Source organism: Ambystoma mexicanum, chromosome 7q (assembly GCF_040938575.1).
Source record: "Ambystoma mexicanum isolate Mex_15411 chromosome 7q, UKY_AmexF1_1, whole genome shotgun sequence".
NCBI lineage: Eukaryota > Metazoa > Chordata > Amphibia > Caudata > Ambystomatidae > Ambystoma > Ambystoma mexicanum.
Window position 1 is genome coordinate 73,343,367 of NC_090941.1, and position 13,854 is coordinate 73,357,220.

Here is a 13,854-nt window from a genome sequence, read left to right on the forward strand (position 1 = left end):
CCCTGCCACCCCAGCATCCTCTGGAGACCAGCAGGTTGCACCCTGGCTGGAATGCACTCAGCACTTCTCCCCCTGGGGATGCACTGGCCTCTGCAGAGAACCCGGACTCCCAAACTCGCATTCTGGACGCATCTGACGCCACCCAAAGGACCCTGGAGCCTGTGTCCCCAAAGGGGCCCTGCCTGCTGTTATGCTGCGCCAGCCCTCTTACAGATACCCGTCCTGTGCCCTGCTACCCTCCTGACATTTATTGTCATTAATTATCCAAAACATAGAAAACTCCACGTTTGGCGAAATTATGTAAATGGACATTTTAACTGTAGCAATAGCTTGGTTGGTTTTCACACCTGGTGTCGGATCTGTAACCTGCAGATCACAGATGGCACGCCCAGTGAGATAGCTCAGAGGGTTAATGGCACTGCAGTGGTGGTCACACTTTCTAATTCGACTAACGTGATTTAGAGCGTAAACTGCGTTTCTCAGGTTCGACTTTCTGTGAGGAGAACTCGGTTCTCAACTTCCAGAGAGTGTTCAGTTCCCTTTATGCGTGCTATAATAAAATATGTTGATCATTTGCAGTGCCACAACCACATCCAAATAAATTGTTTCTTCAGGTAGACGATGGCAAGAGCCTATAAACTCATCAAAAACTCTTCCTTAATTTTTTCAGTATTTGAATTCCTCCTAGGATGCATCTGAGACAGTTTGATTTTTTTGGGGATACAGTTGACGTTGCTCTACCAATTTCAAATCGATGTATATAAATCAATCCACACCAATTCTTGGAATTTGCATTCCCGCGCTCCATACAGACTTATGTGTGAGCATTGAAGTGAATAATACAAATATGTCGGTTTCTGTAGCGCTCACTGCAAATATAATAATTTCTTGGCGCTCGCATATTTTGCGCTATTGCCACAATAATGCTCAGCTTTTGTGGTTCCACTGTGAAAATCAGAATTGTTGCAGACTCACGGGATTCGACCCGTAACGTGCAGGAGGCACACAAATCACAGCAGCAGGTGTTCAACCCACTGGGATATTTTACTGGAATTGAAACCCATCATCCGCCACGCCTGCACAACACCAGGAGAGTCCAACATGTGATTAGCAGGTTGCACAGAACCCTATGCAACAAATCAGCACCATTAAACCAGGGCAGTGCAAGAATCGCTCAGGCGTTTCCAAGACCAGAATCCCTGCAAAATGTGTCTTCTGGAATCTCGTATCCAGGAAACCAAAAGCCCACATCAGTGGCCACATCTACACCCGCAGTGATCAGCTGTTCCTGGCCACTGAGACTACCTTTCGAGCACAGATGCCTTCTTCTGCAGTCTTTGCATTTAAGCACATTAAAGTGTGATAGATGCCTGCAGATCCAGGAGTGTGCAACGGGTACTAGGGATGGTCTCTGGCATGTACCTCAGAAGATGCACATTCTGGGTGGGTAACAATGGGAGGGGTGCATACAATTGCATGCTGTGTGAAACGACTACAAGCAGGTGTTCGCATCATGGATTTCTTTCACTTAATGTAATCATGAAAATAGAGCTGTAAAAGCCAGATAAGATGTTGTAATAACCCACTGCTTTGCTTGCTGGTAATTGTAGCCTTGCATTAAGAATAGTGACAATAACGCTACAATCATACTCTGTAGGCTCAACTTGCTACAATAACGGTTTATATATTGTTTGCAGTCATCTTTATGAAATAAATATTATTTTACATACATTTTTTTAAACACTTTTGATAAAGCCATTGCTTGCCTAAATGCTTGCCATGACTTCACTGCTAGCCCCTACCCCTGGCAATTACCTCCAACCTTCCTTCCGTGGGTGGATTCATCCAGTCCCAGCTTTTTTGAAAAATGCAAATTGCATGCTGGGATATTTAGGCCTCTATTTACAAATAAATATTTGCGAACTACGAGGACCAACATTATGGTGTCTAAAAAAAATTGGCTACAACATCAAATGACTCTTTCTTGATATTGGGCCAGTTCTCATGCAGCCCATCCCATTCTCAGTGCTCCTCCAACCCCTTACCTAATAATTTCTCTGCTATTTGCCCTTACTCTCTGTTCTGGAATTATCTGTAAAGCTCTCTATTAATCCACTGATCATCTAGCAATAAATTGGCATCTGTGATCGGATGGCTACTCGCGGATATCGGCAGCAGCATTAACAACTGAGCTTTTTACTGGATGACAACCTGGGGTCTGCTGGTTGGACACCGATCTTTATATCATGTCCATTACCCCATAAGCAGTCCCATTGAGATTGGTACGTGTGACCTGCAGGCTAGACATAGTGCTCTGCAGCAGCAGCATTGACCCGCTGAGCTACTGCACAGGTTTATGGCGGATGTTGTGAAGACATCTTAGCTGGGGTGCTCTGGGGTTTTCCATATCTGAATTAGTTGTAACTCAATCAGTTGTGCAACGGCTGCGGTGAAAGGCAGTCCATTCGTAATTGCAAATGTTGTCGTGATCTGTAATCGCAGCATTTGTTTCCCAGATCCGTAATACAAATAACCAGTACTGAACAATCAGAGCGGAGCACTCAGTGCTCAAAGAACACACGTGTGGTGCAGACATGTCGCTAAATAAATCTGCCCGCTGTGATCTGACATTGAGCCGCTTCACCCCCACCGCACGCCGTTAGTTTTCATATTAACTGTGAGTATTTTTAACCTGTTTATTCAACTTCCAATAACGTTATTTTGTATGTCTTTATTTTTTCTTCTAGTTTGCACATTACAGCAGTGGGTGTCTGTCGCATGCCTGCGCTAGCGCTAGGAATCAGGCTTTTTCTGGTTGTCACATAATGCAACTATACAAAAAGCAACTCGGTAGAGTGCAACCTACTACTGCCTTAACCAATCAATCGGTTTAGAGACTTTTCATAGAAAAAACATCCATAGACTCTTTTTCCATTGAAATGTATTCATTGAAATACGTTTCCATCGAAATGAAAATTCATTGAATTATTTTCATTGAATTTTGATGGAAAAGCATTTAAATCAATACATTTTAAACAATTTTGAACTTTTAAATATAACTTAATGTATGGATGTTTGGGTAGGGGAAAGGGTTCAGTTTTGAAAACATGGGTTTGGGGAGGTTTGGAAGCCTTCCCACAGATGCTAACAAGAGTAGCCTTATCTTAGCATCCATCAACTACAAAGAGGCTATCTTCCAAGCCAAAAAAGACACCTATAACAAGCGCATTCTGCAAGCGCAATCAAACACCAAGGAGCTCTTTAAGATACTTAAAGAACTAGAATCGCCTGCAGTCCTCCCTGACACCTGTAGTAATGATAGCATCTGCTGCTCCAACATACAAAAAGCGATTCTAGACAAAATTGCCACTTTAAAAACAAAAATTAATGCCAAAAAATGCAGCTTACTGACTGACGCACAGTATAGCGCTCCCGCCAACAAAACCGTCCCGCCCTCACACACATTTAAACCATTTAGCTTTACACCACTTTCAATTAATGAGGTTGAAAACATCATCAGTAGACTTAAACCCACCAATTGCCAAGTTGACACGTGCCCAGCCCCTATCATTAAGGAGGCTACTCACGAACTAGCAGCGTTCATCGCCACCCTCATAAAGTTGTCATTTAAAACAGGCATCGTCCCAGACAACCTTAGGGATGCTTGGGTCATCCCCCTACTCAATAAAACGTTTTTAGACTTTTACCACTGTCCCCTTTTTACTCAAAATCTTGGACCGAGCGGCCTACCTACAGATCCAGGAATATTTAGAATCCAATAAGCTCCTTGGCCTCAGACCGACTGAGGCACAGAACTGAAACTGCCTTATTGATTTAAAAACTCAACATGAAGACCTGAAAGATAACAGCAAGCTGGCTCTCCTACTTTTGCTAGACTTATCAGCTGCATTTGATTTGGTTAACCATCAAATTATCTTTCACCACCTTAAATCTGCAGCCTGTTTCTCTGACGAAGCCACCACGTGGATCAGGTCCTTTCTGGTGAACAGGTCCATGAGGGTCTTCTCCACATCGGCCTCCGCTGAACCCTCCCCTGTCCTGTGCGGGGTCCCTCGGGGATCTTGCGTCTCACCTACTCTCTTTAGCGTGTTCACAAATACACTCTTCGATATTCTTCACTATTTGGGTGTCACCTACACTAACTACTCAGATGACACCCAAATACTAATTCCTATCACTGACGACCACTCTGTTGACACTATAGCCCTTAACAATGTTTATCTGGTCATCCTAGCTTGGATGGCACAACATGGGCTCTGTCTCAACGACGAGAAGACAGAGTTACTTATGTTAGGTTCCCATTATAGACTCAACAGATTGGACCCTGCATTTAAATCCTTCATCATTGATGGCAATACCATCAAGGTATCTAATGACACAAAAACTCTAGGTATTTACCTAGATTCTACCTTGTCTCTCACCAGACAAACTAACGCAGATATCTCGTCATCAGCCTACACCTGCTAACTTATCACAGCTTGCTGACCATTCCTCACCTCCTCGAACTGCACCATTCTTGCCAGAACTGTTAATTAATGGATTTACGACAGTAGTGTCGATACTGTTTCCCACAATAATCAGAAATGTGAAAAATCTCACCTTGACAGATAGAGTAGACCGCCAGGAAACAATCAAGTGCAGCCGTGAAAGCTACCCTAGGACAGCCCTGTCCTCTCCGACCCGGAGTGGGATTAACCAGGGGAGAGAACAGGGTAGCCAGGGAAACCCTCGATGGGGAAGAAAACCCTGGTAGAATCTGGAAGCGTTGTGGATCCGGATGGTTGATGAATGTCTTCTACGAGTGGGCAGGAAGGCTTCGTCTGGATGAACGAGAGGTAAATGATCAGAGTAGTAATAAGTGAATAGGAAGTGGAAAGTAAATGATACAGTTAAAGGGTTCTCACCAGCTGATTGAAGAAGAGGGTGATTGATTTAGGGCTCCGAAGGAGAAGAGATCGGGCGACAAGAACTCTAAAGAAATAATACTTGGGTCAGAATCTGAATTGGAAGAGACGGAACGAAGTTCCTAGTTTATGGCACTTACAGCTATTGGGTGTTTCCGCAAGGATGAAAGCAGGGTAGGCGTGATCGTGACGCCGATGGATATCCCGAGAGATAGCGAGACCGGAGTGGGGGTGAGAGTCCTGAGATGAGAGCTTGGGGAACAAAAAGGTTTCAGAGTTAGTCAAAGGGCGAATGGTAAAGACAGAGATGTTTAAATCCCTAGAGGCGAACTCACGGAGCGTCTGTAGAAACAGAAGCGACGCGAGGAGTTGCCGGCTTCCGTGTTTGATAAATGATCACGTGAGCAGGCCGGAACGTCTCGGAGAAACGTGAAGAGTCTAGACCGCTACTTTCAGAACAGAAGTCATCTTGAGAAGGATTCTCGGGAGTCGCGTAGAGAAGAGTACCACACAATCGATTGCGAGCCCATAGTGACCACCTCCCACAATGTGTAACAGTATACCCCCTCCTCCTGGGGGGAGAACCCGGCTTACCCGGGTGAAAAAGAACCGTCGAATCAACTTAGGAGCATGAACACCAGAAGCAGGTTCCCAGGACCGTTCAGCAGGCGAGTAGCCCTTCCAGTCCACCAAAAACTGCAATTTACCCCTCCTGTAACGAGAGTCACAAATACCGGCCACTTCATATTCCGATCCAGTAGCAGTGAAGACCGGAGGTGGAGGAGGGTTCCCCGATCTCCGAAAATGGTCAGGAACGACCAATTTGATTTGAGATAAATGGAACACTGGATGAATCCGAGACCAGGCAGTCGGTAGGGCGAGTTTGATTGCAGCAGGCCCAACCCAGGATAAGACTTTAAAAGGTCCAAAATATCTAGGAGACAATTTAGAAGGGACAAGATGCCGGGGAAGGAATCGGGATGCCAGCCAAACAGAATCTCCCGGTATGATAGTAGGGGCTGCTTGACGATGCTTGTCTGCATTCCTCTTTGCCCGATCTTGAGCCTCTTGAAGAGATAGTCTAGCTAGCTTCTGACCCTCTTGAATATCCGAGAGAAGACTGTCAACACCAGGGCAACAGGAAGCAGGAATAGAAACGGTAGGTACAAAAGAAGGGTGATACCCATAAGAACAATGAAAAGGACTGGTGTGAAGAGCAGAATGCTTGGAGTTGTTGTAGGCGAACTCCGCAAACGGGAGCAATTCTACCCAATTGTCTTGGGCTGCTGAGATGAAACATCTCAAATATCCTTCCAAAGTTTGGTTTAACTTTTCCGTCTGCCCGTTAGTCTGGGGGTGGTATCCGGAACTTAATGCTCTCCTGATTCCCAGAATGTGACATATCTTCTGCCAGAAAACAGAGGTATATTGGGGGCCTCGATCTGATACAATGGCATCTGGCAGTCCGTGTCGAGAAAAGATTTCGGAAAGGAATATCTTTGCCATATTCGCTGCTCCAGGAAGTTTCACTAACGGGGTAAAATGTGCCAGTTTGGTAAAGTAATCGATGGTGACCATGATAGTGGTTTTATTCTCAGAAGGAGGTAGTTCCGAAACAAAATCGGTCGAGATAAACTGCCAAGGTCGGTCTGGAATAGGCATTCTAGAAAGTAAGCCCAGAGGAGCCCTCCGAGAAGACTTAGACTGAGAGCAGATAGTGCAGGCTGCAACATAATCACGGATGTCCGCCTTTACTTCCGGCCACCAAAAATGTCGTTGAACAAGCTCCAAGGTTGAGGCATATCCTCGGTGGCCAGCTGCTCGGGAGTCGTGACACATCTGCAGTACTTCTTGTTGCAGTGAAGGAGTGGGAAGCAGAACTTGAGTTCCTCGAAAATAATAGCCCCTCTCTTCAGTGAGCTGATGATTAGCAGCAATTTTCTCACATAGGAGTTTGTTCTGAATTGTAGCCCTCAGTACTTCTTGAAGAAAATCCGTTAGGACTGCAATAAATCGTGCTGTGGGGAACATCCTTTCAGAACAAAAAGTAGAAGCTGGAGAATCTTTCCGAGAAAGAGCATCGGCCCTTAAGTTATGTTTTCCAGGAAGAAAGGTGAATTCGATCCGAAAGGGAAGAAAGAAATAGGCCCAGCGGGCTTGTCTACTGTTGGTGGTCTGAGCATTCTGGAGAACTCTGAGATTTTGGTGATCGGTTCGGACTTTGACAGGGAAAGAAGATCCCAATAGCAGATGTCTCCACTCTTCGAAAGCTCGTTTAATAGCTAAAAGTTCCTTCTCAAGAACTGAATAATTCAGTTCTGCTGCGTTGAATGTCCTAGACAGATACGCGACGGGTCTTTCTTCCCCCTGGTCAGAGAGTTGTAACAGCACAGCTCCCAAAGCGTATTGAGAGGCATCAGTCTCCACTATAAATGGTTTGGTCTGATCAGGGGTGATCAAAATAGAGGTAGAAGTAAAAATATCTTTCAGAGTTTGAAAGGCACTTTGGGCTGCTTCGTTCCAGAAGAATGTGACGTTCTTCTTTAGTAATTGTGTGATAGGCAGAATGATTTCAGAAAAACAGGGGATGAACTTCCTGTAGAAATTTGCAAATCCTAGAAATCGCTGGATGTCTTTGACACAGGAGGGAATGGGCCAATCTAAGACTGCGGACACTTTCTTTGGATCCATAGATATGCCCAGGCTAGATAACACGAAACCTAGGTAAGTAACTTGCTCTTGGTGGAATACGCACTTTGAGGCTTTGCAATAGAGATGGTTTGATTTGAGTCGACCGAGAACTATGTTAACATGATTGATATGGTCTTTTGGGTTGGAGGAATAAACAAGAATATCGTCCAGGTATACGATTACAAAATGAAACAAGATGTCAGCGAACAAGTGATCCATGAATCGTTGGAACACTGCTGGTGCATTCACTAGACCAAACGGCATCACATGGTATTCAAAGTGTCCGAACGGGGTGCGAAAGGCTGTTTTCCATTCGTCCCCAGGAGCTATTCTGATGAGGTGGTAGGCTCCTCTGAGGTCGAGTTTAGTGTACACAGAAGCCCCCTGGACTGCCTCTATAATGTCAGATATTAAAGGCATGGGGTACTTATCGGGAATAGTAATCTTGTTGAGACCTCGGTAGTCAATGCAGGGGCGGAGTTCCTCAGAATCTTTTTTGGGAATAAAAAAAAGAGAAGAGCCCGCTGGGGAGATTGACTCAGAGATTAGACCATTGCGTAGATTGGCCTGGAGATAGTCTTTTAGGACTGCCTTTTCTTTTTGGGACAAAACATACATTCTGCCAAAGGGAATGGGTTGTTCTGGAAGAAGGTTAATATGACAATCGTCCCTCCTATGAGGAGGTAGAGTGGGAAATATGGGATTCTCGAAAACTGACTGAAACTTTCGATGACACAGTGGGATGATCTCGAGTTGGTTTATGGTGGGCCCGGTTGGAAGGTTTGACACTTCAGTTGGAATGTGAACACCCACTGACTCCTGGGACAAACAATGATTTACACAGAACTCCGACCCTAGGAATAAAGTACCCGCTGACCAGTTAATATAAGGGTTATGGAGTCGTAGCCATGGAAGACCCAAGATAACAGGGAAGTGAGCGGCTTTAATAAGGTCAAAAACCAAAGTTTCTTTATGATTGGCGACCATACAAGTAATCGGTTCGGTCTGTTCCTTGATTGGGCCGGAGCTCAATGGACTTCCATCCACTCCTTGGATGGGAGTAATGATGGATTTGGAAACAAGTTGTATCTCGTGTCTTGTGGCCCAATCATTGTCCAGAAAATTGCCAGCGGCTCCACAGTCAATCAAGGCTGGTATGCCCGCCAACACTCGTTCTGAAAGAATCATAGATAGAGACACCACCACCATGGTTTGGCAAGTAGCTGTGTCAAGCGACATTCCCATTCGATATGGGGAAACAGGATTTGGAGCCACTACCGTTCTTCCCCTTGAGGTAGGGCTTTGAAGTTTCCCGATTTAGGATTTGGGGTACGTCGTGTGGGAACCAAGTGACAATCCCTCAAAATATGTAATGAAGAACCACAATACATGCACAGTCCACCGGTCTTTCTTCTTTCTCTTTCAGAGGCGGATAGTGGTCCCCTCACAGCTCCAATCTGCATGGGCTCTTCATTTTGGACGTGTGGTTTATTTCCTGTTGGATAATATTCACTAAAGGATCGGGTACCCTTGCTCTTTTTCCGTTCATAGGATCGTTCCTGCAACCGGTACTCAATTTGCATTGTTAGCGTTATCATTTCTGCTAGGTTGGCTGGGCGAGGAACCCTAGAAATCTCGTCTTTCAGCTCGTCAGTTAATCCCCTACGAAAAAGAGTTAGAAGACCCTCATCCGGCCATCCTAATTCAGATGACAACTGCTTAAATTGGGTGATATACCCTAATAAGTCCTTTCCGCTCTGTCTTAAGTCAAGGAGTCTTTCCTGAGAGGATACAGTGATTTCTTTTCTCCCAAACATGGATTTTAGACTGTTAGAGAAAGCAGTATAAGAATCAAGGATAACATTGTTTGAGGTAACCAAGGGCGTGGCCCATGCCAATGCGGGCCCGGATAAGTGAGAAATCACAAACCCCACCTTATCTTTGTCCGTTGGGAAAAAACGAGGTTTAAATGTTAACTGGACCGTACAGCTATCAAGAAATTCTTTGAGCTTGTAAGGGTCGCCATCATACATTATCGGAAGTAATGTGGACGGGGGAGTATCGGAAAATGCTCTAGCAACTTGTTGTCGTAATCGTACATTGTCTTGCTTAAGTGATTGTACCTCTAAAGACATAGCCTGCATAGCGGCCATTAGTTGCTGCATTTGTTGTTCCATGATGGCCCATGTCTGTCAATATTCGGGCGTCGCTTACTGTTAATTAATGGATTTACGACAGTAGTGTCGATACTGTTTCCCACAATAATCAGAAATGTGAAAAATCTCACCTTGACAGATAGAGTAGACCGCCAGGAAACAATCAAGTGCAGCCGTGAAAGCTACCCTAGGACAGCCCTGTCCTCTCCGACCCGGAGTGGGATTAACCAGGGGAGAGAACAGGGTAGCCAGGGAAACCCTCGATGGGGAAGAAAACCCTGGTAGAATCTGGAAGCGTTGTGGATCCGGATGGTTGATGAATGTCTTCTACGAGTGGGCAGGAAGGCTTCGTCTGGATGAACGAGAGGTAAATGATCAGAGTAGTAATAAGTGAATAGGAAGTGGAAAGTAAATGATACAGTTAAAGGGTTCTCACCAGCTGATTGAAGAAGAGGGTGATTGATTTAGGGCTCCGAAGGAGAAGAGATCGGGCGACAAGAACTCTAAAGAAATAATACTTGGGTCAGAATCTGAATTGGAAGAGACGGAACGAAGTTCCTAGTTTATGGCACTTACAGCTATTGGGTGTTTCCGCAAGGATGAAAGCAGGGTAGGCGTGATCGTGACGCCGATGGATATCCCGAGAGATAGCGAGACCGGAGTGGGGGTGAGAGTCCTGAGATGAGAGCTTGGGGAACAAAAAGGTTTCAGAGTTAGTCAAAGGGCGAATGGTAAAGACAGAGATGTTTAAATCCCTAGAGGCGAACTCACGGAGCGTCTGTAGAAACAGAAGCGACGCGAGGAGTTGCCGGCTTCCGTGTTTGATAAATGATCACGTGAGCAGGCCGGAACGTCTCGGAGAAACGTGAAGAGTCTAGACCGCTACTTTCAGAACAGAAGTCATCTTGAGAAGGATTCTCGGGAGTCGCGTAGAGAAGAGTACCACACAATCGATTGCGAGCCCATAGTGACCACCTCCCACAATGTGTAACAAGAACCCTCATTATGACTAAACTTGACTATTGTAATGCCCTATACCTAGGCACTAGTCAAAGGAACCTTTGCACGTTACAGGTAACCCAGAACAATGCCATTCGGGCAGCATTAAACATCCCAAGGAACCGGCATATCTCTGACACTAGACGTAGCCTTAACTGGCTCTCGGTTTCCCAAAGAATCTCCCTCAAATTGCTAGCACTCACGCATAAATGCCTTGCTAACCAGGCACCAGAATACCTTGCGACCCGCTTCTTTCCCCCACACCTTCAACCCCCCTCAGAGATCAGCCTAGCTACACTGTCTTTCATTGCCAAGGTTCAAGCTTAAGAATGCAGGGGGATCCAGTTTCCCGGTTCTCGCTACTAAACTGTGGAACTCACTTCCCAATCCTCTAAGAACTGTTCCTTCCTTCCATTCATTTAATAACAAAGCCAAAATGTGGCTCGTAGAAGAGGACATGCAAAGCTCCCACTTGTAATAACCTAGAATGCTTTTCCTTCTGCCTGACCTGCCATAGTGGCCCTGCCAAACTGACCTTCGCACTGTAATATCATGTAAATATGTTGTAAGTTCCTTGTAATATGTATATATCCTGTAAGCTCATTGTAATATGTACTGCCTCCTTGTTTCTTTGCATAACTATGTATCTGTAACCTGTAACCTCAAGAAATGCGGCCAGATGCCTTTGGGCCAGGCGCGCTATATAAATAAATAAAATACAAATACAAATACAAATTGGGGGTTGGGGGAGACCCCGCCATTAAAAAATAAAATAAAAGTGCCAAGTGCACTCGCTGATACTACACAAGTTAGAGGGAGCTGTCCAGTGCTGGGTTAGATTGTTACGTTTTGTACTCGACTTCAGCACTGGACAGCTCCATGTAATGTTATAACGTTATGCATGTTTCAGCGACTTTCCATGCAAAAAATGTAAAATGTTTATATAACGAAACTCTGATGAAAGGGTTTCAATGTATAAACACTTTACCCTTTAAGTATGGCAATTCGATGAAACATCTTTCAATAAAAAATCTTTGATGTAATATCACCTCGATGTACATCTTTCGATGGAAAGAAATGTAACCCAATCAATCTACCCATGTATGCGGGTAGCACCGCCACACACATCATACTGTTCTACGTGCAGCACCCAGAGATCTAGGTGGGAGGGAACTGAAGAGTAAGACATTCCCTTACTTCTCAGGGAAATCGGTCATAGTTCTTCAGCCTATGCTCTGTAATATCAATCCTGTGTCAAACAACATTGTGCTATCTTGCAAGTCCTGGCCAAGCTCGGGTATTTCAATGAACTGCTTGCGAAAAAAGCCTATTCCCAGGAAGTCACAAAGCAATCTGGGAATTGGTGTAGATGCTGGGGTACTTGTGTGGGCATAAAGGTTTTTGCATTTAATGGGAATGGGCACATCAGTGGCTATAGTCATGAGCATATCTCTTCAGAGGTGTGAATGGTGGATGAAAGGGAGGCTACATAAAGCTGCATGCTGAGGGGGCAATGACACACTAATGGTGTCATTTAAATGTATATTCTTTCACTGCGTGTTCTTTAGTCTTGGGAGAACATTTGTAAATCACAGCCTTTTGGGGTGGAGGGAAGGAAAGGAAGGACCCAGGTAGGGGGTTTGAATTGAGGGGCGAGGGGTGTCTGTCAGTATGGTGGATTGAAGGGAGAAGAACAAGGGGTGGGGCAGAAAATGGGGTGAGGTAGAGGAACACTGTTTTACACTTGGACCGCTGGCAGCACCACATGCTCCAAACGAGCCATTTGAACGTGCTCTGCAGCTCCTCGAAGCCACTTCGGCGCTATAAAGCAATGGTATTGCATATATTGCTTAGCTGATTTCCCCATGTTTGTACGGAAAAGAGCAGCGTGGAGGGGTCACCGTAGGGCACATTGTTTCCTAGTCACCCATGAGAAGCTCCTGCTTTATGGAGAAGGACTTTCGTGTACGAAAGCAGGTATGATTTTGAAAAAGCAATGCCATGCTTTTTTTGTAAACATCCGCAGACAGTCTGAGAAAAGTTCTGAAATGAATATGCGCGTGTAGAGATGGTTGAGAACATGGCAATGTTTGATATACCTGCGCAGTGTGCGAGAAACTCACTGAGGAATCTTGAAAGTTGAATAGATTAGTGTTCAACCTTCATAAAATGTGTTTCTCTAACAGTGAAATAGGCACCATGTGTTGTTTGGAACTGTCATTCTAGCTCGAGTGCATGCTTGGTATTGTTGTGAAATCCAGACTTGCGACTGTTTTGAGTAGGGAATGAGGGGTGTGTGTTTTCCAGTTAATTGTCAACGTAATGTCCCAATGCGCTTTCAAAGTAAGTGCGTCAAAGCTTCTTAAATGTTCCTTTAGAAAGCGAGGGTGTTGCCGTAGATTAATACAGATGCACGGATGTCTGCAGCCTGCTTGCTGGTGGTTTGAATACTGGGGATGAATTCAGCCTTAAACCTTATTAATACGTGGCACGAAAAAGAAAAGAAAAACACTTACCTGCAGTTGACTGGTTTCCAAGCCTTATTACATGGTAATACCGATCACACAAAGGTGTGCAGCTCACTTCCATCTCCGACAGCATTTTCGTTCCGAATGCCCACCATGGAAAGGGAGAAGGGACTACTTCCATGTTGGCCATTTTCTTTGTTTACTATGGCCGCTACGGAAAGAGAAAACTGACGTTTTCTATCCGCTGTGGCATTTTAAAAAAACTTTTTTAACTTTCTTTTTCTGCCAGCGAAACGCAAAGCATCTTGCAGCCAAGCAAAAAAACATTACTACCCCGGTCTAACGGACTGGGGTACTAATGGCAATAGGCCCCGGGGGAATTACCTTATGCGGTAATGGCCCGCCAGCAAGGGGCTTATTGCCATAGTAATAATTACTATGTACATTTTTCTAAACTGCTAAAAACCTGAGCTGGCCAGTGTTATAAGAAACAGATGTTTAAAGTGTAAGGTGCACCAGTTAGAAGCATGTCTCATTCTTTAACTGTTGTCATTTTATCATAAATCTGGCTGAAATTAGAGCGCCTGGAAAAACGGGTGTTAGACGCAACTGAAG